Raw genomic sequence first — 26833 nt, forward strand, 5'->3', positions numbered from 1 at the left:
CAGCACTGTTGCCAGAGTTGCTCCTTTGGTCTGGAGCTGAGTGGATGGTCTCAACTAAAGGCATTGTCGACTCTCTGATGGTCTTGGCCACAGATTTCTGATCCTGTGTTATCGGATGGACTTCCCTGACAGGAATGCGTTGTCCTCCAACTCCTGTCACATCACTTTGGAAGTAGGGCTGATGTTCTAAATCTAAACTGGCAGGATATCCAAGATGATGCAATTTCCTACTGAAATTCAAGATGGAGGAGCTGAAATTTTAGGACAGTCAAGTACAGGGATAGTAGAGTACTTGTGGAGAACACATTGGTAATTTTTAGGCTAGCCAGTAGTTTGAAGTATTGTGATGAACACTCGTCAGTCGACACACAGTTAGGGAAATCACACCGCATTCAGATTAAAGACGATTCCTCTGTCAAACTTTTATCAGTATATTGTCGAAATATTCGTAACAGACTTCCTTAATTTACTGCCTCCACGTTATTTCTCAGGAATATCTACCGGAAAGACAGATTTAACGCCATAGGAGAATGAGTGTTCATTGCAGTCGGCAAAAATATTGTCTCTCTTGCGGTCGAATTTGAGTTTAACTAAAATTATCTAGAAATGTATAACAGGTCTAGGTGGAAAACGGAAGTTGTCTACGAGGGTCGTACAATAAGCAATGCCCACATATCTTTGATTCAAATGGCTCTGAGCACTATGGGACTTAACATCTATGATCATCAGTCCCCTAGAACTTAGAACTACTTAAACCTATGATACAACACCCAGTCATCACGAGGCAGAGAACCACATATCTTTAAAAAGCCATTAATATACATAGACAAACTTCCTGGTTGGTACTTCACATTTAATGTTTGTTCTCTGCGCTGGTGAAGTTTCGAACCGTTCTGGCAGATGACAGAGCCGTAGTACAGCGTCAAAAATGCATCTACATACGACTTACGTTACAAGCAGCGTGCTGTTATTGCATTGTTGTGCGCAGAAAAAGAAACCGTGGTGAACATCCATAAACCTTTGTGTGCAGTGTATTACGATGCTGCAGTTGATAGGAGTACAGTTGGGTGGTGGGTAAAGAAAGTTACAGCCTCAGTAAATGCAGAAACAGGGCTCCATGATCAGCCACGCACGAGACGTCGTGTCACAGCCACTGTTCCAGACATGCTGAATCGTGCGGATGCCATTATTCGTGCCGACCGGTGCATCACAACTCGACAATTGGCTATACAGTTGTCGCTCAGCATTGGAAGTGCGTCTGCAGTGATCGAGACTCTCGGATATTCAAAGGGGTGCTCACGATGGGTTCCACGAATGCTCACAGCGAACCACAAGATTCACAGAAACGCCATTTCATCTGCATTGTCAGAGCGTTTTGACCCCGACGGAGAGGCCTTCCTGTCATGGATCGTGTCTGGACAAGACATGTTGATGTATATTGTCGCCAAATTCTGACTTAACAATAAATGTGTTCTGAGAAAAAGAATGTGGGGCATTACTTATTGAACGACCCTCGTAGAAGAGTATAACAGGTGTAGGTGGAATCAGGTTAATTGTTGGATGTTTTTACCGGTCACCCGGTTCCGCCGTGAAAGTTTTACAGTCATTCAAAAGAAGTCTACGGTAAGGAGCGCGGAAATGCCCAGGTCATGATGTATTGATTAGAGGCGGTTTTGACCTACCGAGTATAGACTGGAACGTCTATGGATTCATTGTACGGGGCATGGAAAGACAGACTTGTGAAATACTTTTGAATACGGTTTCCGAAAACTCTCTTGAGCAGCTAGTTCCAGAGCCCACGTGTATAGAAATATTTTACATCTTGTAGCTACAACAGGCGTGACATTATCGACGGCCATCATGATATCATAGCGGCAATGATTACTAAGGAGTGTATTTTTACTATAAACGCGAGACAAGCAGCTGTTAGTATCCCACTTAGACATTTAATTGACATAATTTGGCTCCCGTATGATGGACGTAGAGAAATTATGGACGAAGTTTAAAAGGATCGTAAATTCCGTTATGGAGAAGTACGCTATGTGATCAAAACTATCCGGACTCCTGGCTGAAAATGACTTACAAGTTCGTGGCGCTCTGCGTCGGTAGTGCTGGAATTCAATATGGCGTTGGCCCACCTTTAGCCTTGATGACAGCTTACGCTCTCTCAGGCATACGTTCAATCAAGTGCTGGAAGGTTTCTTGGGGAATGGCATCCCATTCTTCACGGAGTGCTGCACTGAGGAGAGGTATCGATGTCGGTCGGTGAGGCCTGGCACAAAGTCGGCGTTCCAAAACATCCCAGAGGTGTTGTATAGGATTCAGGTCAAGACTCTGTGCAGGCCAGTCCATAACAGGGATGTTATTGTCTTGTAACCATTCCGCCACAAGCCGTACATTATGAACAGGTGCTCTATCATGCTGAAAGATGCAATCGCCATCCGCGTATTCCTCTTCAACATGGGAAGCAAGAAGGTGCTTAAAACATCAATGTAGGCCTGTGCTATGTTAGTGCTACGCAAAACAACAAGGGGTGCAAGCCCCTCCATGAAAAACACGACCACACCATAACACCACCGCCTCCGAATTTTACTGTTGGCACTACACACGCTGGCAGATGACGTTCACTGGGCATTCGCCATACCCACACCGTGCCATCGGATCGCCACATTGTGTACCGTGATTCATCACTCCACACAACGTTTTTCTACTGCTCTATTGTCCAGTGTTTACGCTCGTTACACCAAGCGAGGCGTCTTTTAGCATTTACCAGCGTGATGTGTGGCTCATGAGCAGCCGCTCGACCATGAAATCCAAGTTTTCTCACCTCCCGCCTAACTGTCATGGTACTTGCAGTAAATCCTGATGCAGTCTGGAATTCCTGTGTGATGGTCTGGATAGATATCTGCCTATTACACATTACGAGCCTCTTCAACTGTCGGCGGTCTCTGTCAGTCAATAGATGAGGTTGGCCTGTACACTTTTGTGCTATACGTGTCCCTTCACGTTTCCACATCACTATCGCATGGGAAACAGTGGACCTATGGATGTTGAGGAGTGTGTAAATCTCGCGTACAGACGTATGACACAAGTGACACCCAATCACCTGACCACGTTCTAAGTCCGTAAGTTCCTCGGAGCGCCGCATTCTGCTCTCTCATGATGTCAAATGATTACTGAGGTCGCTGATACGGAGTACCTGACAATTGGTGGCAGCACAATGCATCTAATATGAAAAACGTATGTTTTTGGGGATGTCCGCATACTTTTGATCACGTAGTGTATGTAACGAGAAAGTGGATTAACGACAGAATAGATCCAACATGATTTAATAAGGAAATTGGGTAGAACGGGCAAACTACGACATGCAAAAGTAAGCAGAGACTCGTACGTCTGTAATAAGACCAATGCGCGTAACATGCAATGACTACTATCATCATACCTTACGGAAAGATCTTGCCGATAGCCCGACGAAGTTCTAGTCCTATGTAAAATCGCTCAGCGCATCGAAGGCTTCTATCTAAAGACTCGTTGACTAGTCTGGTGTGAAAACAGAAGAGAGCAAAAGGAGAGCTCATGCTTCAAATTTCGCGTTTAAAAAATCGTCCATGCAGAAAGACTGTAGAAACATGGCATCGTTTGACCATCGCACAGACTTCCCTAAGGAGGACACAGTAAGAAGCATTCCCTGACGTAGAGAAGCAACTGGAAGAGTCGGAAAAGTAAGTCGCCAGATCCAGATGGCATCCCAGTTCGGTTTTACAAAGAGTACTGAACAGCATTGTCCCTTTACTTAGTTTGCATTTATCGTGAATCTCTCGGCCAGCGCAAAGTCCCAAGCGACTGGGAGAAAGAGCAGATAACTACTGCATGTGTGAAGGCTAAAAGAACTGACCCGCAAAATTACAGACAATTCCCTTCACATCGGTTCGCTGCAGAATTCTAGAAGATATTCTCAGTTCAAATGTAAACAACTTTCCTGAAAAATCGGCATAGTTTGAGGGGATTCATTGTGTTCAAATTGTAAATTGTTGTGCACGAGGGCATTACAATCTGTTCAGACCACTGAATTATGAATAAAGAACGGCATCTATACAGTCATTCTTTTACATTTGACTGCAGGACACGGTTCACATCTCGCTCCCCACCTCCCGTTGTTTTGTGACATCTAATAACGTGAAAAAAAAGTCTACAGCACTATCGTCGATTACAGATGAACAAACTGCAGAGGTCCGAGCTCTGTAGTGGTGCATCTGGCAGATGTATTGACTTACCTCGCATTTACTATACATGTCCACCCTGCGTAAAATAGAAAAAAAATCCACTATTTTGCTGCGAAAACTACCGATCTCTGCAGAATGTCCTCGTTATTTTGATACTTTCATCGAAGTAAAGGAAAACCGAGAATTTAAACTCCAAAGAATAAAAAAACCATGCAGTCTAACAAAAGTTTGTGTTAAGCGATTTCTTTTAGTTTCATGGACAAAATTACATGGTTCGAGAACATTCTTGGCGTTCAAATCAATGTCTATAAATAAATTTTCATGCATTTCAGATACGTGAAATAACGTTACAGAATACAACCTTGCACTCTATCTACTTAGACGTCGGAAAAATACAAGCATTTTATGTTCGACGAGAAAAAGGTATAACTCAAAAGGATCATGTTGTTTTCTACAGTATGACAGCTACCGTTTTACCAGCGCAATGGTATATTGTGCTGCCATTTACGAAACGTAGAAAACAAATCGTGAGAGCATGGCATGTAATAGAACATCCTAATGTCACCCAGTGGAGAACCATGTAGGATTCAGCCGATGCATTGAAAACAAGTACCACTGCATGCACTGTACTCGAATGCACCCAGTCACTTACAACCATACATCCTACAGGTGCAGTGCATTTGCTCTATTTTATGTATTTCTGTGTGTATGCGTATGTCATGGATGGCTTCCATATATTGGACTCAGTCTTCCCGCTTGTGGATCCACCTTCGGACCCCATCCCAGATGTAGTGGATTGAAGATCATCCTCTAGACACCATTTCCTGAGCGACGTGAGACAAAGTAGGTGCATGCAAGAAATGCCTCTTGAAGCTAAAAAATTACCTAATTGAATACGAACATTTGCAGTCTACTCTTAGGAGATTTGCAAATGATAAAAAAGGTATAGCGACCTATTACAGAATCATATGCGGATGCTTCCTACTGGTATTTTGCCAGGCTATTAGTGACATTATATTAATTAAACCGAATTGCGTCTGTAATTCATATGGTTACACCATCTTTACCATGATCTCTGTCAGTCATAATTGTTGAATATCAATTACAGCTATTCACTTAGATCAGGAGCGGCCAAGAAATTGGCTCGCAGGCCATTCACTGGCTCACATGTCATAGCTCTATCACCCATCTGCACACTTGCCCCACTACCGCACCATGTTGTCTTAGAATGAGGAGACGAAGGAGGGGGAAACTGTGAAATCGCCGCGTTTATATGGGAATGCAGTCGCACGCATATGACTTGGTTTTAGATTTCATACACTCCTGGAAATTGAAATAAGAACACCGTGAATTCATTGTCCCAGGAAGGGGAAACTTTATTGACACATTCCTGGGGTCAGATACATCACATGATCACACTGACAGAACCACAGGCACATAGACACAGGCAACAGAGCATGCACAATGTCGGCGCTAGTACAGTGAATATCCACCTTTCGCAGCAATGCAGGCTGCTATTCTCCCATGGAGACGATCGTAGAGATGCTGGATGTAGTCCTGTGGAACGGCTTGCCATGCCATTTCCACCTGGCGCCTCAGCTGGACCAGCGTTCGTGCTGGACGTGCAGACCGCGTGAGACGACGCTTCATCCAGTCCCAAACATGCTCAATGGGGGACAGATCCGGAGATCTTGCTGGTCAGGGTAGTTGACTTACACCTTCTAGAGCACGTTGGGTGGCACGGGATACATGCGGACGTGCATTGTCCTGTTGGAACAGCAAGTTCCCTTGCCGGTCTAGGAATGGTAGAACGATGGGTTCGATGACGGTTTGGATGTACCGTGCACTATTCAGTGTCCCCTCGACGATCACCAGTGGTGTACGGCCAGTGTAGGAGATCGCTCCCCACACCATGATGCCGGGTGTTGGCCCTGTGTGCCTCGGTCGTATGCAGTCCTGATAGTGGCGCTCACCTGCACGGCGCCAAACACGCATACGACCATCATTGGCACCAAGGCAGAAGCGACTCTCATCGCTGAAGACGACACGTCTCCATTCGTCCCTCCATTCACGCCTGTCGCGACACCACTGGAGGCGGGCTGCACGATGTTGGGGCGTGAGCGGAAGACTGCCTAACGGTGTGCGGGACCGTAGCCCAGCTTCATGGAGACGGTTGCGAATGGTCCTCGCCGATACCCCAGGAGCAACAGTGTCCCTAATTTGCTGGGAAGTGGCGGTGCGGTCCCCTACGGCACTGCGTAGGATCCTACGGTCTTGGCGTGCATCCGTGCGTCGCTGCGGTCCGGTCCCAGGTCGACGGGCACGTGCACCTTCCGCCGACCACTGGCGACAACATCGATGTACTGTGGAGACCTCACGCCCCACGTGTTGAGCAATTCGGCGGTACGTCCACCCGGCCTCCCGCATGCCCACTATACGCCCTCGCTCAAGGTCCGTCAACTGCACGTACGGTTCACGTCCACGCTGTCACGGCATGCTACCAGTGTTAAAGACTGCGATGGAGCTCCGTATGCCACGGCAAACTGGCTGACACTGACGGCGGCGGTGCACAAATGCTGCGCAGCTAGCGCCATTCGACGGCCAACACCGCGGTTCCTGGTGTGTCCGCTGTGCCGTGCGTGTGATCATTGCTTGTACAGCCCTCTCGCAGTGTCCGGAGCAAGTATGGTGGGTCTGACACACCGGTGTCAATGTGTTCTTTTTTCCATTTCCAGGAGTGTATTTCTCAACAAAATAGGTCACCAAACGAAATCAATTTTGAAACGTCTCTGTGAAGTCGTTTCATAAGATGCTTGTCGAATTCGGTACAACCTATTCATTTTACTACCTGATTTTAGCTCAATTCATGAACTCTTCCAGAAAGACTGAGCACTCAAATAAGGCCTATTGATTATTATACAGGACTATTACAAATGATTGGAGCGATTTCATAAATTCACTGTAGCTCCATTCATTGACGTATGGTTACGACACACTACAGATACGTTGAAAAACTCATAAAGTTTTGTTCGGCTGAAGCTGCACTTCAGGTTTCTGCCGCCAGAGCGCTCGAGAGCGCAGTGAGACAAAATGGCGACAGGAGCCAGGAAAGCGTAGGTCGTGCTTGAAATGCACTCACATCAGTCAGTCATAACAGTGCAACGACACTTCAGGACGAAGTTCAACAAAGATCCACCAACTGCTAACTCCATTCGGCGATTGTATGCGCAGTTTAAAGCTTCTGGATGCCTCTGTAAGCGGAAATCAATGGGGCGGCCTGCAGTGAGCGAAGAAACGGTTGAACACGTGTATCTGGACATGCTGGAAAATTGGCTCATGCCACAACTGGAGACCGACAGCACCGACTTCATCTTTCAACAGGATGGTGCTCCACCGCACTTCCATCATGATGTTCCGCATTTCTTAAGTGGAGATTGGAAAACTGATGGATCGGTCGTGGTGGAGATCATGATCAGCAATTCATGTCATGGCCTCCACGCTCTCCCGACTTAACCCCATGCGATTTCTTTCTGTGGGGTTATGTGAAAGATTCAGTGTTTAAACCTCCTCTACCAAGAAACGTGCCAGAACTGCGAGCTCCCATCAACGATGGTTTCGAACTCATTGATGGGGACATGCTGCGCTGAGTGTGGGAGGAACTTGATTATCGGCTTGATGTCTGCCGAATCACTAAAGGGGCACATATCGAACATTTGTGAATGCCTAAAAAAACTTTTTTAGTTTTTGCATGTGTGTGCAAAGCATTGTGAAAATATCTCAAATAACAAAGTTATTGTAGAGCTGTGAAATCGCTTCAATCATTTGTAATAACCCTGTATGTGTGTTTTAATGTGGGTTTCGGTTTTGTTTTGTGGGAATCGCTGAATTGGTCATCGTCTGCTGGGAGCAGACGATGTTGCTTCTCGTTCAAAGGAGAGCACAGGATGACCAACTTAGGTTTCCAATACCTGAACAGAGAGGTTTACCCATGTTAGTCGAAGGCTGTTTTTGTGTGTGAGGTTGACGACGGAGGGCTACCCCTCTGGTAGCTTCCGATGCACGGGTAGCTAGGTAATCTCTAAAGAGAAAGGGACACTCTTCGCTGAACGCTTGGTGAGTACGGATCGTAGCTCTTAAGGGGGATTTCAGGTGATAGGAAGCAGGTTGAATTAGGACTTCGTTATGTTTAACTGTTGAAATACTTAAGAACTTCAGCTTAACTGAAGCGTGTGAAGCGAGTATGATTTTTAATGATTTTAATCTTATGTTTTGTGGAAGTTGCTTTTGTCTTTGTGTGTCTATTTTGTGCCACGTGTTTGGTAATCAGTGACCCTTCTGGTCCACCACGACACCGCTATAGGTTTTATTTTAACAGTTTGCTTGTTTAATGAGCTGTAATATCCGCAAGAATATCTGTTCTTCCGTGCGCTTTCTACAAAGCAGCACAACAGTTTGAGTCAGAATGCACCACGTGCTCTAGTTCGGCCGTTTGCAAGCAGCAGGCGCAGTTAGTATGTTAAATAATTATCGCAGAGCCTCGTGTATTGGTTAAACTTCTGTCCAGAATAGTGCATGCGTAGAATCGTAATGCAAATCTCACAGAGATATTTTTGTGGTATTAATGCAAAGGAGATGATAGTATAGTTGTCTCCCACCCCCAGCTACTGTTTCTTCTTGCTGTTGTTAAATTGTGCTCTGTTTCATTCTCACGTAATTCTTACTTAAATATTTCGAGTCAGGGACCAGTTGTGTGTAGTTAGGATGTGCAAACAAATATTTAGTTACAATAAATAATTTACGTGAAAGATAAATTCTTTGGTGTCGATCTTACCCCCTTACTCTGATTTCCATTCCTGAATTAATCAAGTTGCTTCATGCACGACAGGGAGTGCTATTTATCTGGCTGCTTAAAGATATTTACGTACTTGTAATTAAATTATTAAAGTAATTAAACTAATAATTTTCCAGCTCCGTTTTTTCTAAATGGTTAAGGGAGGGCTTGGGCTGGTGGCGACCCTGACTTTCTGAATTTTTATCATTATTTGTGAGAGAGAAACAGCTAGAAATGAGAGATAACGTATATGGCTCGATGATAAATGTCGTAAACATAGTAATACGTTACAAGTTCCACTATTATTTCATTACTTTTGGTGCACTGAAGACATTGTGTACTTTTTATCTGATACAAAATGTCGGCTTGGAAACAGAAGCAGACAATTTTACATGTTTTCACACCCAGGCTGCCATATAACAGTGACTTATTTAGTTTCACAAATCAAATAAGTATTTCACACATATGTTGACTGAAATATTGTAGCGCTTTTGCAATCTCTTTTTGTAGATGTGGACACAGTACCTGAGTAAAACAATGTGGATGTCATCAAAAGTTTTAACGTAAAAGGATTTGTTTTAAAACGGGTATTTCATTGCATTGCATTGCATTGAACTTCAGTGTTTCCTACGAGCGCTTCAAACTATGGCACCTTGTTGCGAATGCTTCGACACTTAACCACTAGGATTTTAATACTCTCACCTGCGAGAGGCGTTTCTCTGGCTCTTACACTGATAGTTCTGGTTTTCTGCGGCTAATATTTTCTGGATTGAATGGAGAGTCGCCTAATCTAAGAAAACCGTTGTGTGCACCCCACACACAGTCAGCTTGGGTAGCTGCCCTTGATGTATAGTGCACACCTGACCTATTTAGGTGGTACCTACAACTCTGACTCACAAAAGAATACGAAGTAAATATTCCAGAATGCGAATCGAGAACAGTAGCCAACATGAGTAACGTAGAAGTAAATATCCTCGGGGTAGTGAAGCAACTTAAATCACTTAATAAAAGGAAGTCTTCTGGTCCACACTGTATTACAATTTGGTTCCTTTCAGAGTATGCTGATGCATTAGCTCCATACTTAACAATCATATACAACCGTTCGCTCGACGAAAGATCCGTACCCAAAGACTGAACAGTTGCACAGGTCACACCAACATTCATGAAAGGTAGTAGGAGTAATCAACTAAATTACAGGCCCATATCGTTAACGTCGATATGCAGCAGGATTTTAGAACGTATATTGTGTTCGGACATTATGAATTACCTCGAAGGAAACGGTCTATTGACATAGAGTCAACATGGGGACTAGAAAACTTCGTTCCTGTGTAACACAACTAGCTCTTTATTCACATTAAGTGCTGAGTGCTATTGACAAGGGATTTCAGATCAATTCCGTATTCCTGGATTTCCGGAAGGCTTTTGACACTGTACCACACGAGCGGCTCGTAGTAAAATTGCGTGCTTATGGAATATCGTCTCAGTTATGTGACTCGATTCGTGATTTCCTGTCAGAGAGGTCACAGTTCGTAGTAATTGAAAGAGAGTCACCCAGTAAAACAGAAGTGATTTCAGGCGTTCCCAAGGTAGTGTTATAGGCCCTTTGCTGTTCCTTATCTATATAAACGATTTGGGAGACAATCTGAGCAGCGTCTTCGGTTGTCTGCTGATGACGCTGTCGTTTATCGACTAATAAAGTCATCAGAAGATCAAAACAAACTGCAAAACGATTTAGAAAAAATATCTGAATGGTGCCAAAAGTTGCAGTTGACACTAAATAACGAAAAGTGTGAGGTCATTCACATGAGTGCGAAAAGGAACTAGTTAAACTTCGGCTACACGATAAATCAGTCTAATCTAAAAGCCGTAAATTCAACTAAACACCTAGGTATTACAATTACGAACAACTTAAATTGGAAAGAACACATAGAAAATGTTGTGGGGAAGGCTAACCAAAGGCTGTGTTTTATTGGCAGGGCACTTAGAAAATCTAACAGACCTACTATGGAGATTGCCTACACTACGCTTGTCCGTCCTCTTTTAGAATACTGCTGCGCGGTGTGAGATCCTTACCAGGTAGGACTGACGGAGTACATCGAAAAAGTTCAAAGAAAGGCAGCACGTTTTGTAGTATCGCGAAATATGGGAGAGAGTGTCACAGAAATGATACAGGATTTGGGCTGGAAATCATTAAAAGAAAGACGTTCTTCGTTGCGAGGAATCTCCTCACGAAATTCCAATCACCAACTTTCTCCTCCGAATGCGAAAATATTTTCTTGAAACCGACCTACATAGGGCGGAACGATTACCACGATAAAATAATGGAAATCAGAGCTCGTACGGAAAGATATAGGTGTTCATTCTTTCCGCGCGCTGTACGAGATTGGAATAATAGAAAATTGTGAAGGTGGTTCGATGAACCCTCTGCCAGGCACTTAAATGTGATTTGCAGAGTATCCGTGTAGATGTAGATGTAGACTCAAGTCTAGGAAGTCACAGCCCAGCTTGTCCCAGAATCTTCGGGATCTTTGGTACAAGCCTTCCACTCGGCTCAGACCCAGGGGGCCACGACCGGCTCTGGAGATATTGCTGCAGATTGTGAAGTTCGTTCAAATTCTGTGAGAAAAGCTGGTATTCTCAACTCTCTCTGCTAGTCACTGGAATGATGCAAGTATGACCTCAGAGCCCAGACGACAGGCATCATTTATTCCAACGTGCGCAACAATCTGTATCTTGCTGCATCCTGTCCCGTCAATGACTGCCAGGATAGCCTCTTCAGCATGCTGAATGAGGCCTCCAGGCATACCATTGAGTGTACCCAATGTTCCTTGCCATTCCTTGCTGCCATTTCCCGAAGGGGTACCATTATTCACTGTACGTTTGAACTGCCGTCGATTAATAGACGCCTACCCCTTAGTTTCACTGCCCCATGACACAGGAAATATCGAGTTTCCCAACAGATGAAGCGACTCTCACTAGCTCAGTTTCAGTTACAAAGTTGCAATGGAAGACAACACGTCGAACCCACTGTGAATCAAAACATGTGGTGCATATTGAAAATTCGTGCTGTGACCAAATGAAGGTGTTTTACTACACAAACCAATATATGTGATAGCAATGTATCATTTGTTTTGATGAAAGCATAAAAAAACGTCTGATGATGAATTGTGAAAAATTCGAAACCAGTAAAGGTACTTTTTGAATAAAGTGACCTAAAACAAATGTGTGGCTGGTTGCTGTACACCATCTACAATTTATTTTATACCATATTTCTGAATACTCTGGGCCAGTCAACAGCAGCGAATGCTTGTCTGGGTAAATAATTATTGCAGGTTTCACTATACTTGACCGCCTAATGCTATTGTATGACTAGGTAAGTGAAATCGGTGACGGCATTATATCAGTCGCAATGAAAACATGCAGATCCTCTTAAACCGTTGGTGTAATGAACGCTAATGCAACATTATATACTTACATAATAATGTGGAAAACAGGTACGGCTTTTAAAAACAACTCGGCAACACATCCCAAACAAGTGAACAAATTGTGGAAGTTCCAGTTTTTTTATGCTTCAACACTTGATGACAGCTACCGAAGCTTTCATTTCATTTTCAGTGACTTACTTTTTGAATCGCCTTGAGTTAATTACTAAACATTCCAGCTCTATTTCTTCAAGGATTTCTTCTTTGGAAAAAGCCGGATCAAACTGTGAATAACTCTTTGCTCTTTGTTAAACAATTGTGTTCATCTGCGAAAAGACCTAAAGCACTGCTGACCTATTAACTAGATATCCAGATTTTGTTGTAATTTTGTATCTATTTCTCGTGCCAAATGGGCATTATTAAGTTCATGTCTTAAAGCTTTTAAAAAAAGCTCATTAGATGAAGCTTTCCCACTTTATTATTTCCCAGCAGTAAAGGTAATGTATGGACCAAGTCTGTTGTTGGTACTTTATACCTGTGGTAGCATGTTTTCTATTAGCCGGACACGTTTCGTTGGCCGTAGGGGTAGCACGTGTTCTAGTTGAATTTTCTAGTTTATAACAACTACTGTTCCGTTGGTACATAGATCGTGTATTGTTATTTTTTTTTACTTAGTTAATACACAACTTATTGTGTTTGTTTTGCCCCTATGGCGCAGATTTCGCTGCTCCAGCTATAATATCTAAGACAAATACGACATTACTGTAACGTAACTCACGTAACCTTTATGCAACCCGTATCTCACAACCTTCGTATTCTTACAAAACGCAAAGTCTGTAACCACAAAGCCACATCGAACTCTGGAGCGAATTTTTGTTAGATCATCTCTATTGATCTCGAACTTGACGAGGCATTAAATTCTTATCTTCTTGCTTTCTTCAGCAGGAGCAACACGATAACGCAACCTCAAAAGTCATATAAATAATTTCGATGTATAGCAAAGTGACAATAAACCGTCATAACGGCTATATCAATTTGGATTGTGGCATTAAATACAATTACATTCTATGCAGTGGTCACACATTAACACAAAGGAATGGGTATAATTTACGGGTCCTTAACATAGATCAAGTACCTTGATTATACTGAACAGTACAGTATAACGAGCAGCAACTGAAATTTGTTGTGAGTTTTAAAGTATGGAAAAGATAAACGATATCCAGGCCATGAAGAGGATTCCGAGAAGCATCTCTGCGACACCATTACGATTCTCCTGCAGCCCATGTTTTAATACCCATGCCAAGTCAAAAGCAAAAAATTCTCGGAGAGTATCTTAATGGGCCACATTGAGTTTTCGTTGCATGCTCGACTGTATTGCGATATGAAAAAGAATTTGCGACTTACATCAGTCTCTACTCTAAATTTTAAGACCTGTCTTTAATGTAAATAAACGGAAAACAAAAAGCGAAATTGAAGCATACTACTACAGCAATGCACTATCTGGCACGCTTTGTTTAGTTGTGTGATGTCACATGCCCTGGGTGATTGACCTAGTGACATCATCATTCTTATCATTCACATGATCAGTGGCGTCGTAGCTGTTATCAGTATATCATCATTCCTATCACAGGGAAGCCACGCCCCTCCATATCTGTAGGCAGTCATAGTGCAGTATTAAACATGAAAGAGCCCATGGAAAACCCAAGATAGCGAAATTTTGAAACTGCGTCAACATATAACTGAAACACCCCTCGCCTTCCCCTATCTCCAACCAGTCACACAGTACAGTATTCCTTATCTGCGCGAATCATAGAGCAGCATTAAAAGTCTATGTTGGACGAAACAGACCAACTGTGTGCACTGTACCTCATGCCCCTGCTCTTTCCAGTCAATTAATGCTTATTTTTTAAATGAGGTGTCATAATTGTGTCAAATTTTAATATTTCGAAACGTACCCTTCCTTTATCTCCAACCAATCAGAACATAATGTTAAAAATAATGCTAAATATTCAGTAAAAATTAAATAACTCTCAGATTAAATATTTATTGTCAATTATGTTTACAATATTGTCTTACAGAAAATCGTTTATTAACTGGCCTCTTCCTGTCACACCGGTATATTTCATGTGAAGCAATATATCATTTACTATGGAATATTGGAATGAGTATATAACACATTCGCTGTAAATAATTAAAAGGCAACATTTGCTTCTAAAATATAAATAATGAATTAGGAATATGTAGTTGTCAAATATGAGTCTTACGTTAACCAGAGCACTATTCTGTAAACCCCGAAAAGGAGAAATAAAAATAACTGTTATTTCACATGACAGTTGCACAATGGCACCAACAGATGTTTCGACTGGTAAGAAGTGTCAAGTTCGATCTCTGTATCACGACTGTCATCAACGGTGTCTACACTGGTAAAAACGTTCGAAATTCGAGCTGTGTTCCGAAATTAGTTTAGACATAACAGAGCCTTGATTAAATTATTTCCCACATCTTTTTCGTCACAATATGCAAAATACGTTGGCAACACAAAAAGTGTGATATTTACATCGATTATTATAGCTTTTTCATCAAGTTATTTTCCACACTTATAAAATATAATTGTGAACTCTAAATCAGTGTATATGTGTGTGGGGGGGGGGGGAGGAAGGGGGGAGAGCAAAAATAATCTATCACTAGAAGAAAATAATCGATAACAATCATTACAAATGATTGGGGCCTAGTTGGGGTTAATTACAAGGAAAACGTTGAAGGGCTCAAATTCATTACTTTCCTCATCTACAACGCTTGCCAAAAATGTCACAGTATTCTAAAATGTGTCAGACAATTTAATGTTTGCGTTTCAACAGTATCTAAATATATAAAATGGATTCAGTCGCATAATATGTGTACTGCCATCGCTAATTTTTTTTTCCATCACCAGGTTAGGAGGCGAGTGTAGAAAATGTATCACCAAAAAAATACAACCTATGACAAGTATAACAAACAAACTGCTACTGCATTAAAAACTATGTATTGCTAAAATGCATGTAATCAACTACAAAAACAACTAACAAAAGTACCACAGTACGCACAACACGATTTTTTGGGGGGAAGGAGAAACGACTAATGACAGTAACATCTCCAAAGACAATTAAGAGTCGATATCTCGGAAATATATAAAATTATTCATGATTTATGGTATCATATGTGAGGCTTCACACACTTTGCAAGGACAATGGGACTTCTAATTAAATACTGCTGTATCTAAATTTTCTGTATTACTTATTAACATACTAGAAGCTCACATAATGGCACTATTGTTTTAGGGTACTTTTAGGATAAGCTGCACTCGTTTAGGACGAAACTTCGATAGGTATACCACCACTGCAAGTTCTATTGCCTTTCAACTAAACATTTTCACTTCTAAATTGTCTCGATAACATACACACAACAACCATGTTTACTTTAATATGCAAGAACTCTATGAAAACCTGAGAAAAAATAAAGTTGTATTATATGTTAGGTTTCACACACTTTGCAAGCACAATGAAGGTTAAAATTAAATACTGCAGCGCTTAAATTGTCTCTGTTAATTATTAAAATACTCACAGCTCACTGATTGGCCGTATTGGTACGAATTTTAGGGTAAGCAGCACTCTAAAGAGTTTCACAAGTATGCTATACCTGAGTCTGCTATTATAAAAAATCAAATTACATTCTTTTAACAATAGCGATTTATTTGTCACAGTCAACAAAGTACATAAAATGTATTAACAATTCATTTTGTAGGTCAAAACTGTTCATTGATACTGAATTTATTACGAAAACTATGCTCTTTCTGTAGCTAAAACCGGATTCTGACATTAAGTACACGAGGAAAGGAAATTTTTAATGCAAACAGCAAGCTGTCTGTACGGAAAGAGTAGTATTCCACTTTTTCTTGGGAACAAATATTGCACAAGTAACCCTCGCTGGAAGCTATCATCATTTTATGGTCAGAGGTACATTTTTCCCTCATCATGGCTAGCATCACTGTCTTTGGTGCTAAAGGACATGGATTTGATTCCTGGCAGCTACTCAGATTTTTCTGACATAGGGAGATTTCGAACATGGTTTCACAGGGTACAAACGTCTGGAACTTGATTGCACAGGAGTTCCTGATGTTTACATTTTATATAAAGTAACTTTAAATTTAAATTTTCAGTCATCCACAAGAAACAAAGTGAGTCAGTAAGTTAAGTACAATATTTGTAGAGTTTTTTACCATGACTCAATGAAGATAAATTAATCTCAATTTCAGACCCTTTCCAGATGTATCTAATGCTGGATGCGAAAAACTTCACCAGGTTTTGCCAGAGGAGAAGAAGAAGGTGCGAGCTCTTCAACTTCCCATCAGACTCAGTGTGTAAAAATGTAAAGTAACAATTTTTATGTATCCTCTTATCATTACTTAATAGAGATGTTGATCAGATATTGCTCTGAATTTCAGATCCTAATCCAACTTTGCCTAATACTGGATGCAAAATATATCACCAAGTTTTGGCAGAGGAAAATATGTGAGCACTTCAACATCCCATTTATTTTTATTTATTTAAATGTCAAGTTCCGTAGGACCAAATTGAAGAGCAAATCTCCAAGGTCATGGAACGTGTCAGTACATGAACTTACAACATAAAAAGTAATAACAGATAAAAATAAATGTTCATGAACCTGAAAGAAAATCAGTCCATAAGTTTAAGCAAACGCTATCAGCAATACAATGAGAATCATCTTAATTTTTCAAGGAACTCCTCGACAGAATAGAAGGAGTGACCCATGAGGAAACTCAGTTTCGATTTGAAAGCGCGTGGATTACTGTTAAGATTTTTGAATTCGAGTGGCAGCTTATTGAAAATGGATGCAGCAGTATACTGCACACCTTTTTGCACAAGAGTTAAGGAAGTCCGATCCAAATGGAGGTTTGATTTCTGGCGAGTATTAACCGAGTGAAAGCTGCTTATTCTTGGAAATAAACTAATATTGGTAACAAGAAACGACAATAAGGAATATACATATTGAGAAGCCAATGTCAAAATACCCAGACTCGTGAAAAGAGGTCGACAAGAGGTTCGTGAACTCACACCACTTATTGCCCGAACCGCCCGTTTCTGAGCCAAAAATATCCTTCTAGAATGGGAAGAGTAACCCCAAAACATAATACCATACGAAATAAGTGAATGAAAATAAGCAAAGTACACTAATTTACGTGTCGAAATATCACTCACTTTCGATACCGTTCGAATAGTGGAAGACTCTGCAGGAGAGACGCTCAGTAGCTCGGTACAGGCTTTTGTCAAAGTTTCGAGAACATACCTTCACCGAAGAGTCAAGCAGTATATTGCTCCCTCCTACGTATATCTCGCGAAGAGACCATGAGGATAAAATCAGAGAGATTAGAGCCCACACAGAGGCATACCGACAATCCTTCTTTCCACGAACAATACAAGACTGGAATAGAAGGGAGAACTGATAGAGGTACTCAAGGTACCCTCCGCCACACACCGTCAGGTGGCTTGCGGAGTATGGATGTAGATGTAGATGTAGATGTAGAATAGTGAAAATGGCAGTATTAAGTCTTTGAACAAGATCCTGAACGTGGGCTTTCCACGACAGCTTACTATCTATCTGAACACCTAGGAATTTGAACTGTTCAGTTTCACGAATCATATGCCCGTTCTGTGAGATTAAAACGTCATGTTTTGTTGAATTGTGTGTTAGGAACTGTAAAAACTGAGTCTTACTGTGATTTATCGTTAGTTTATTTTCTACGAGCCATGAACTGAGGTCATGTACTGCTCTACTTGAAACCGAGTCAGTGTTGCAGACAACATCCTTTACTACCAAGCTAGTGTCATCAGCAAACAGAAATATTTTAGAGTTACCCATAATACTACAGGGCATATCATTTATATAAATAAGGAAGAGGAGCGGCCCCAACACTGATCCCTGGGGCACCCCCCACTTGACAGTACCCTACTCAGATCCCACATCACAACCGTTATCAACATTGTGAATAATGACCTTTTGCTGCCTGTAGCTAAAGTAAGAGGTGAACCAATTGTGAGCTACTCCCCTTATTCCGTAATGGTCCAACTTCTGGAGCAATATTGTGTGATCAACACAGTCAAATGCCTTTGTTAAATCAAAAAATACGCCAAGCGTTCGAAATTTTTTGTTTAGCCCATCCAGTACCTCACAGAGAAAAGAGAATATAGCATTTTCAGTTGTCAAACGACTTCTAAAGCCGAACTGTACATTTGATAGCAAATCGTGTGATATAAAATGATCAATTAACCTCACATACACAGCCTTTTCGATAACTTTTGCAAACACTGATGGCATAGAAGTAGGTCTAAAATTATCTACATTATCCCTTTCTCCCTTTCTATAAAGCAGCTTTACTACTGAGTACTTTAATCGCTCAGGAAGCTGACCATTCCTAAAGGAAAAATTACAAATATGGCTAAATACAGGGCTAACATGTGCAGCACAGTACTTTAATATTCTACTAGACACTCCATCATAACCATGAGAGTCCTTAGTCTTCAGTGATTTGATTATTGTCTCAATCTCCCTCTTGTCTGTATCACAGAGGAATATTTCAGACGTCAATCTCGGAAAGGCATTTGCTAAGAAATTTATATGATTTCCTGTAGATACTAAATTTTTATTTAATTCACCAGCAATGCTCAGAAAATGGTTGTTAAATACTGTACATATATCTGATTTATCAGTAATAGAAATATTATTACTGCAAACTGACTTTATATCGTCAACCTTGTGCTGCTGACCAGACACTTCCTTCACAACTGACCATATTGCTTTAATTTTATCCTGTGAATTAGCTATTCTATTTGCATACCACATACTTTTTGCCTTGCTAATAACATTTTTAAGCACCTTACAATACTGTTTGTAATGGGCTACTGTAGCTTGATTGTGACTACTAACATTTTAATATAATTCCCGCTTTGTTCTACATGATATCCTTATCCCACTAGTCAGCCAACCGGGCTGTACATTACTGCTAGTACCCCGTTTAGAATGTTCTAATGGAAAGGAACTCTCAAAGAGCATGAGAAATGTGTTATGGAGAGCATTGTATTTATCATCTACATTATCGGCACTATAAACATCTTGCCACTCTTGTTCCTTGACAAGTTTTGAAAAACTCTCTATTGCTGTTGGATCAACTTTCCTACGTAGTTTGTAATTAAATGCGACATTGGTTAGAGTACAAAAACCTTTTAATGTTAAAATTTGTGCATCATGGTCTGAAAGGCCATTCACCCTTTTACTAACAGAATGCCCATCTAGTAATGAAGAATGAATAAAAATATTGTCTATGACTGTGCTACTCTTCCCCTGCACCCTAGTTGGAAAAAACACAGTTTCCATCAGAGCATATGAATTTAGGAGATCTACTAACATCCTTTTTCTTGCACAATCATATACAAAATTAATATTGAAGTCACCACATAGAACTACTTTCTGGTACTTCCTACAAAGTGAATCAAGAACCCTCTCTAGCTTAAGCAAAAATGCTCTGAAGTCGGAGTTAGGGGACCTATAAACAACAGCAATTAGAAATTTAGTTTCACTAAATTCCACTAATGCTGCACAACTTTCAAATATCTGTTCAGTGCAGTGTCGTGATAAGTCTATGGTGTCAAATGAAATACTGTTTTTTACGTACAGAGCCACTCCTCCACCCCGCAAGGAACTCCTTGAGAAACAGCCAGCTAATCTGTAGCCTGGTAAAGGAAGCCTCTGAATTATCAAATTATTTAAGTGGTGCTCAGATATACCAATAATTTCAGAGTTAGCATCTATTAGCAGTTCACTAACTTTATCTCTAATACCTCTTATATTGTGATGAAATATGCTAATTCCTTCTCTACTTGGAAACATTACATCCTCTGGAGGTGAGCCCTTAGTTAGAGGCACTTCCTTTAAGCAGGTATACCCATCAGCTGACTTCAGTCTAAAAAAGGTGCAGCTCTAACACCAACTACTATAGGAATTTTTCCATGAGTGATACCACTACCACCACCACCACCCACTACACTGTCACCTATAAGCGTAGCCAGCCTCACCTTCCCATACCTATTGAGGTGCAGGCCAGGCCTCGAGAAACACCATCTACTGATAGACCCAACTGGCACCACTGAGATGTGATCCATGCCCTCCGCCATCAGTGCCCTCCCCAGTCCCACATTAACGCGCCTAACAGCCGCATTAAGGTGAGGCCGATCATGACGCTGAAACAGTTGCACGAAATGCACATTAGTACCACCAGTTTGAGTAGCTATCTTAACCAAGTCACCACTGACATCATATTCCCCGTCCCTATCGAGACTGTTCCCTGCTCCACCCACTATCACTACTAAAATCGTATCTATTGAAGAGGAAGTTCGAGAAGCATCGATTATTGCCTGAAGTTGGAGAAAAAAATAAAGTTGCATATGAGAACGTAGCCTCGGTAGGATGATTGTGGAAACATCTAATTCGTATGTCTTCCCAATTCGTGCGCCTTCCCTTTAGTCAGGTACTGTGCCTCAGAATTCTGTTTCATATACAGCAAGAATATATTTGTCGTGATAAACTCAGTATCAACGAACAATTTTGACGTACAAAGTGGATTGCTCATAAATACATTTCTGTAGTTTGATAACTGCGGGAAATAAATCACAGTTGTTTAAAGAGTGTAATTTGATTTTTTATAGTAGCAGACTCAGGTATAACACACTTGTGTAACTCTTAAGAATGCTGCTTAACCTAATGTTCATTTCAGTAATGCCAATAAGCACATTGTGACTATTTTAATAACTAATACAGACAATTTAGGTGCGGAAATATTTAATTTGAAGCTTCATCTTGGTTGAAAAAGGCATGAAATTTTATTTATAATACAATTTTATTTTTGCTCGACTTTTCGTAGACGTCTTCCACATTACGATAACAATGCAAGGTGTGTAAATTTTAGTAAGTTATACAGACATATTAGAAGCAGAAATATTTAGTTTGAAGGTCCATAGAGCTTCAAATGTGTGGTACACCTACTGATGTTCCATTGTAAACGAGTGTGACTTAACCTAAACATTCGTATCAGTAGAGTCAGTATGCAAACTGCAGATATTTTAGTATGTAGTACAGGCAATTAAATGCTGAAACATTTAATTTTAAGCTTCACTGTAAAGTGTTTGAAATCACACGTATAACATCATAAATGATAGATAATTTTATTTATTTTCGAGATATCGGCTCTGACATTGCCTTTGGATATCTACATATCTACATCTACATATATACTCCACTAGCCACCAAGTGGTGTGTGACGGAGGGCACTATTCGCGCCAAAGTCATATTACCCCACTCTGTTCCACTCGCGGATCGCGCGAGGGATTGTAACGCTCTCGCGATGGCTAAATGTACCAGTCACGAATCTTCCCGCTCTTCTTCGGACCTTCTAAATCTCTTGAATCAGACCCAACTAGTAAGGGTCCCATACAGAAGAACAATACTCTAAGACTGGACGAACTAACGAATTGTAAGCAATTTCCTGTGTTAAAGGACTGCATCGCTTCAGGATTCTACCAATAAACCGCAATCTAGAGTTCGCCTTACCCGTTACTTGTGTAATCTGATCGTTCCATTTGAGAATATTTCGAATAGTCACACCCAGATACTTGACGGATGTTACCGCTTCCAAAGTCTGGGCATTCATTTTGTACTCGTACATTAATGGGGATTTTAGTTTTGTTATTCGCACTGGGTTACAATTACTAATATTGAGCCGCGCAGGATTAGCCGAGCGGTCTAGGGCGCTGCAGTCTTGGACTGTGCGGCTGGTCCACGCGGAGGTTCGAGTCCTCCCTCGGGCATGGGTGTGTGTGTTTGTCCTTAGGATAATTTAGGTTAAGTAGTGTGTAAGCTTAGGGACTGATGACCTTAGCAGTTAAGTCCCTAAGATTTCACAGACATTTGAACATTTTTGAACTAATATTGAGAGAAAACTGCTAGCCATTACACCACGCATTTATTTTCTGCAAATCCTCATTGATTTGTTCACAACGTTTGTGTGATACTACTTTCTTGTATACTACAGCATCATCGGCAAACAGTCTAATGCCGCTGTCAATACCATCAACCAGATCGTTTATGTAAATCGTAAAAAGCAGCGGACCCATTACGCTGCCTTGGGGCACACCTGATGTTAGGCTTGTTTCTGTTGAAATCTCCCCATTCGGGACGACATACTGCTCTCTGTCTGAAACTTCCTGGCAGATTAAAACTGTGTGCTGGACCGAGACTCGAACTCGGGACCTATACCTTTCGCGGGCAAGTGCTCTACCAACTGAGCTACCCAAGCACGACTCACGCCCCGTCCTCACAGCTTTACTTCTGCCAGTACCTCGTCTCCTACCTTCCAAACTTTACAGAAGCTCCCGAGTTCGAGTCTCGGTCCGTGCACACAGTTTTAATCTGTCAGGAAGTTTCATATCAGCGCACACTCCGCTGCATGGTAGAAATCTCATTCTGCTCCCTGCCTGTTAGAAAACTTTCTATCCAACCGCATATGTCATCGGATAGACCGTAAGCGCGCACTTTTTGGAGCAAGCGACAGTGCTTTGAGTCTAACGCCTTTCGAAAGTCGAGGAATATGGCATCGACCTGGGAGCCGGTATCGAGAGCCTGTTGTATATCATGCACGAAGAGGGCCAGCTGTGTCCCGCATGACCGCTGTTTCCTAAAACCGTTCTGGTTTCTGCAGATGAGCTTCTCAGAGCCTAGAAAGGTCATTATGCCTGAACACAAAATATGTTCCATAATTCTACAACAACTCGATGTCAGTGAAATTGGCCGGGAATCATGTGCATCCGGTTTTCTACCCTTTTTAAAGATTGCTGTGACCTGGGCCTTATTACAGTCCTGTGGAACTTTCCGCTGTTCCAATTATCTCTGATAGATGATGGATAAGAATGGTGCTACATTTGTAGCATAGTCAACATAAAATCTTTCGGCGATACCGCCTGGGCCAGATGCCTTCCTGGCGTTTAAGGATCTTAACTGTTTTACAACCCAAATGCACTAAACACTATGTCAGCCCACTTGCGTTTGTTCGATAACTGAAAGGGGGAATGGTGCTGCAGTCCTCTACCGTAAACGAGTTTTTGAAAGCTTTATCATCATCCATTACATTACCCGTACTGTCAGCAAGAGAAGGTACTGAATTATTCGTAGCGTTCATAGATTTTATGTATTACCAGAATTTTTTGGGGTTATTTTTAGAATCTGCAGCTAAAATATTGCTTTCAAATTCGTTAAAAGAATCTCTCATTGATCTTTTGACAGCTGCTTTCATTTCGCATAATTTCTGTTTGTCAGCGGGGCAGTGACTACGTTTAAAACGATTGTGCAAAATTCTCTGCTTTCCCAGCAACTTCCTAATATGTTTGTTGAACCAAGGTGGATCCTTTCCCTTCCCTATATTTTTGCTAGGCACATAATTCTCTAACACGTGGTGGACAAAACCTTCAAATTCCGACCAAACATGCTCAATATCTTTGTGTCCCGCGGTGAATGCTTCGAGCTGACTATGAAGATAATGACACTTTTATTTTCTTTCCCAAACAAGAAAACTCTATGCTGTTTCTATGCTTTCTCTGCAGCCTCCACTGACATAGAAGCCACAACGACATTATGACCGCTAATACCTTCTTCTAGATTAGCTTCCTCAGAAAGGTCAGGTCTGTTTGTTGCCAAGATATCACTCCTTGTCCGATTGACAACTTTGCCCAGATTTTTTCACAATCCGACCCGGTATCGATCTCAACTGCGTTTAAATTGCTTTTAACTGCAATGAGCACACCACCTCCCATAGCATCACTCCTGTCATTCTTAAACACTATCCAATCCGAGTTCAAAATGTCAGTGCTATTTATATCTGGTTTCAACCAGCTTTCGGTACCTAATACAGTATTGGCATTACTACTGCTTAGTTCGGAGAGTAACTCGGGGGACTTGCTACAGACACTTCGACAATTTTCTAACATGAGATTTAGCATTTTTAAATGCGTTGGAATGACCTGTTTAGGCGAACTAACAATTTTTACAGTTGGCACACACACATCAGTGACATGAACTGGTAATTTTTCTGGCCAACGGTTTGTTTCCCGTGGGGAGGAACCTAATCTAAAAACAAAACCATGTGCACGCCACAAGTACTGTGCTACACATGTAGCTGTCACTCTGCACCTCCCTGCTCTGTCACTCTGCTTCTTCCTCCTCTTCTGTCACTCTGCACCTCCCTCCTCTGTCACTCTGCTACTCCCTCCTCTGTCATTCTGCTACTCCCTCCTCTGTCATTCTGCTACTCCCTCCTCTGTCACTCTGCGCCTCCCTCCTCTGTCACTCTGCTACTCCCACCTCTGTCATTCTGCTACTCCCTCCTCTGTCACTCTGCGCCTCCCTCCTCTGTGACTCTGCTACTCCCTCCTCTGTCATTCTGCTACTCCCTCCTCTGTCACTCTGCGCCTCCCTCCTCTGTCACTCTACTACTCCCTCCTCTGTCACTCTGCTTCTTCCTCCTCTTCTGTCACTCTGCGCCTCTCTCCTCTGTCACTCTGTCACTCTGCTACTCCCTCCTCTGTCATTCTGCTACTCCCTCCTCTGTCACTCTGCGCCTCCCTCCTCTGTCACTCTGTGCCTCCCTCCTCTGTCACTCTGCTACTCCCTCCTCTGGCACTCTGCTACTCCCTCCTCTGTCATTCTGCTACTCCCTCCTCTGTCACTCTGCTCCTCCCTCCTCTGTCACTCTGCGACTCCCTCCTCTGTGACTCTGCTACTCCCTCCTCTGTCATTCTGCTGCTCCCTCCTCTGTCACTCTGCACCTCCCTCCTCTGTCATTCTGCTACTCCCTCCTCTGTCACTCCGCTTCTTCCTCCTCTTCTGTCACTCTGCACCTCTCTCCTCTGTCACTCTGTCACTCTGCTACTCCCTCCTCTGTCATTCTGCTACTCCCTCCTCTGTCACTCTGCGCCTCCCTCCTCTGTCACTCTGCTACTCCCTCCTCTGTCACTCTGCGCCTCCCTCCTCTGTCACTCTGCTACTCCCTCCTCTGTCACTCTGCTACTCCCTCCTCTGTCATTCTGCTACTCCCCCCTCTGTCACTCTGCGACTCCCTCCTCTGTCACTCTGCTACTCATTCCTCTGTCACTCTGCTACTCCCTCCTCTGTCACTCTGCTCCTCCCTCCTCTGTCACTCTGCTACTCCCTCCTCTGTCACTCTGCTACTCCCTCCTCTGTCACTCTGTTCCTGCCTCCTCTGTCACACTGCTCCTCCCTCCTTTGTCACCCTGCTCCTCCCTCTTCTATCACTCTTGGACTATTTCCATCATCTTGGATTTTTCATTGGATCTTTCACATTTAATACTGCACTATGATAGACTGCAGATGAGGAGAGATGTGGCTTCCCAATGGTGAGGACGATGACATCACTGATAACAGCGATGTCATCATTGATGATAGGACTAGCAAGGATGATGATGTCATTAGGTCAATTACTTAAGTCACACGATGTCACAAATTTAAATGATGTGTTCCAGCTAGTACATTGCCATACTGCTAAACATAAACAGGGATGTTTGGAAGCTTTTTCCCTGTTGAGACCGTAAGTTGATTTGAATTGGGACTAAACTTGAATGTTTTTATAGAATGTACCTACAGGTAGCTTCTCACCCAATTCTACGAATTGACAGAGTAATATCTTTCTTTTACTATGGTGCAGGTGAAGTCGTTCAAGAGCAAAGTTCCCAGTGTCAGGAAATTAATTCAATTTCGAGGTGCACAAGAATAAAACTCGGGCACACGTGGTGTAGGACTACCACGAAATACGAAAAACAAGTGAAATATGTGCAAATTTGACTTGAAGTGCTCCCGATAACAAATTCAGTGCGTTACAGATTCATCAGTTTGCTACATACGTGGACTTGTAAACGGAATCTGAAGCATGGCGGATTCTGGCGAGTTTCACATCAATTTTATAAAGGTACTCATCTTCCAAGTTTCAGTAAATTTTAGAAAGGTACTTATCCTCCAAGATTTCTCTGAATTGTAGTAGTTTAAGTAGACATTATTCTGTTATATTTGCCTAATGTGATATGTCCCTTGAGCAGTGTGTGACAAGCTTCTATCGTTTTCGAATAGATGTTAGTGTACTAATCATTACCTTGTAACCATCACACTATATATGATACTAACACTTTATATGTAGGGCAGCTACAGGCGAAATATTCCATGTTGAATAAGAAGAACCACTGCAACTG

Source organism: Schistocerca serialis, chromosome 3, assembly GCF_023864345.2.
Source record: "Schistocerca serialis cubense isolate TAMUIC-IGC-003099 chromosome 3, iqSchSeri2.2, whole genome shotgun sequence".
Classification (NCBI taxonomy): Eukaryota; Metazoa; Arthropoda; class Insecta; order Orthoptera; family Acrididae; genus Schistocerca; species Schistocerca serialis.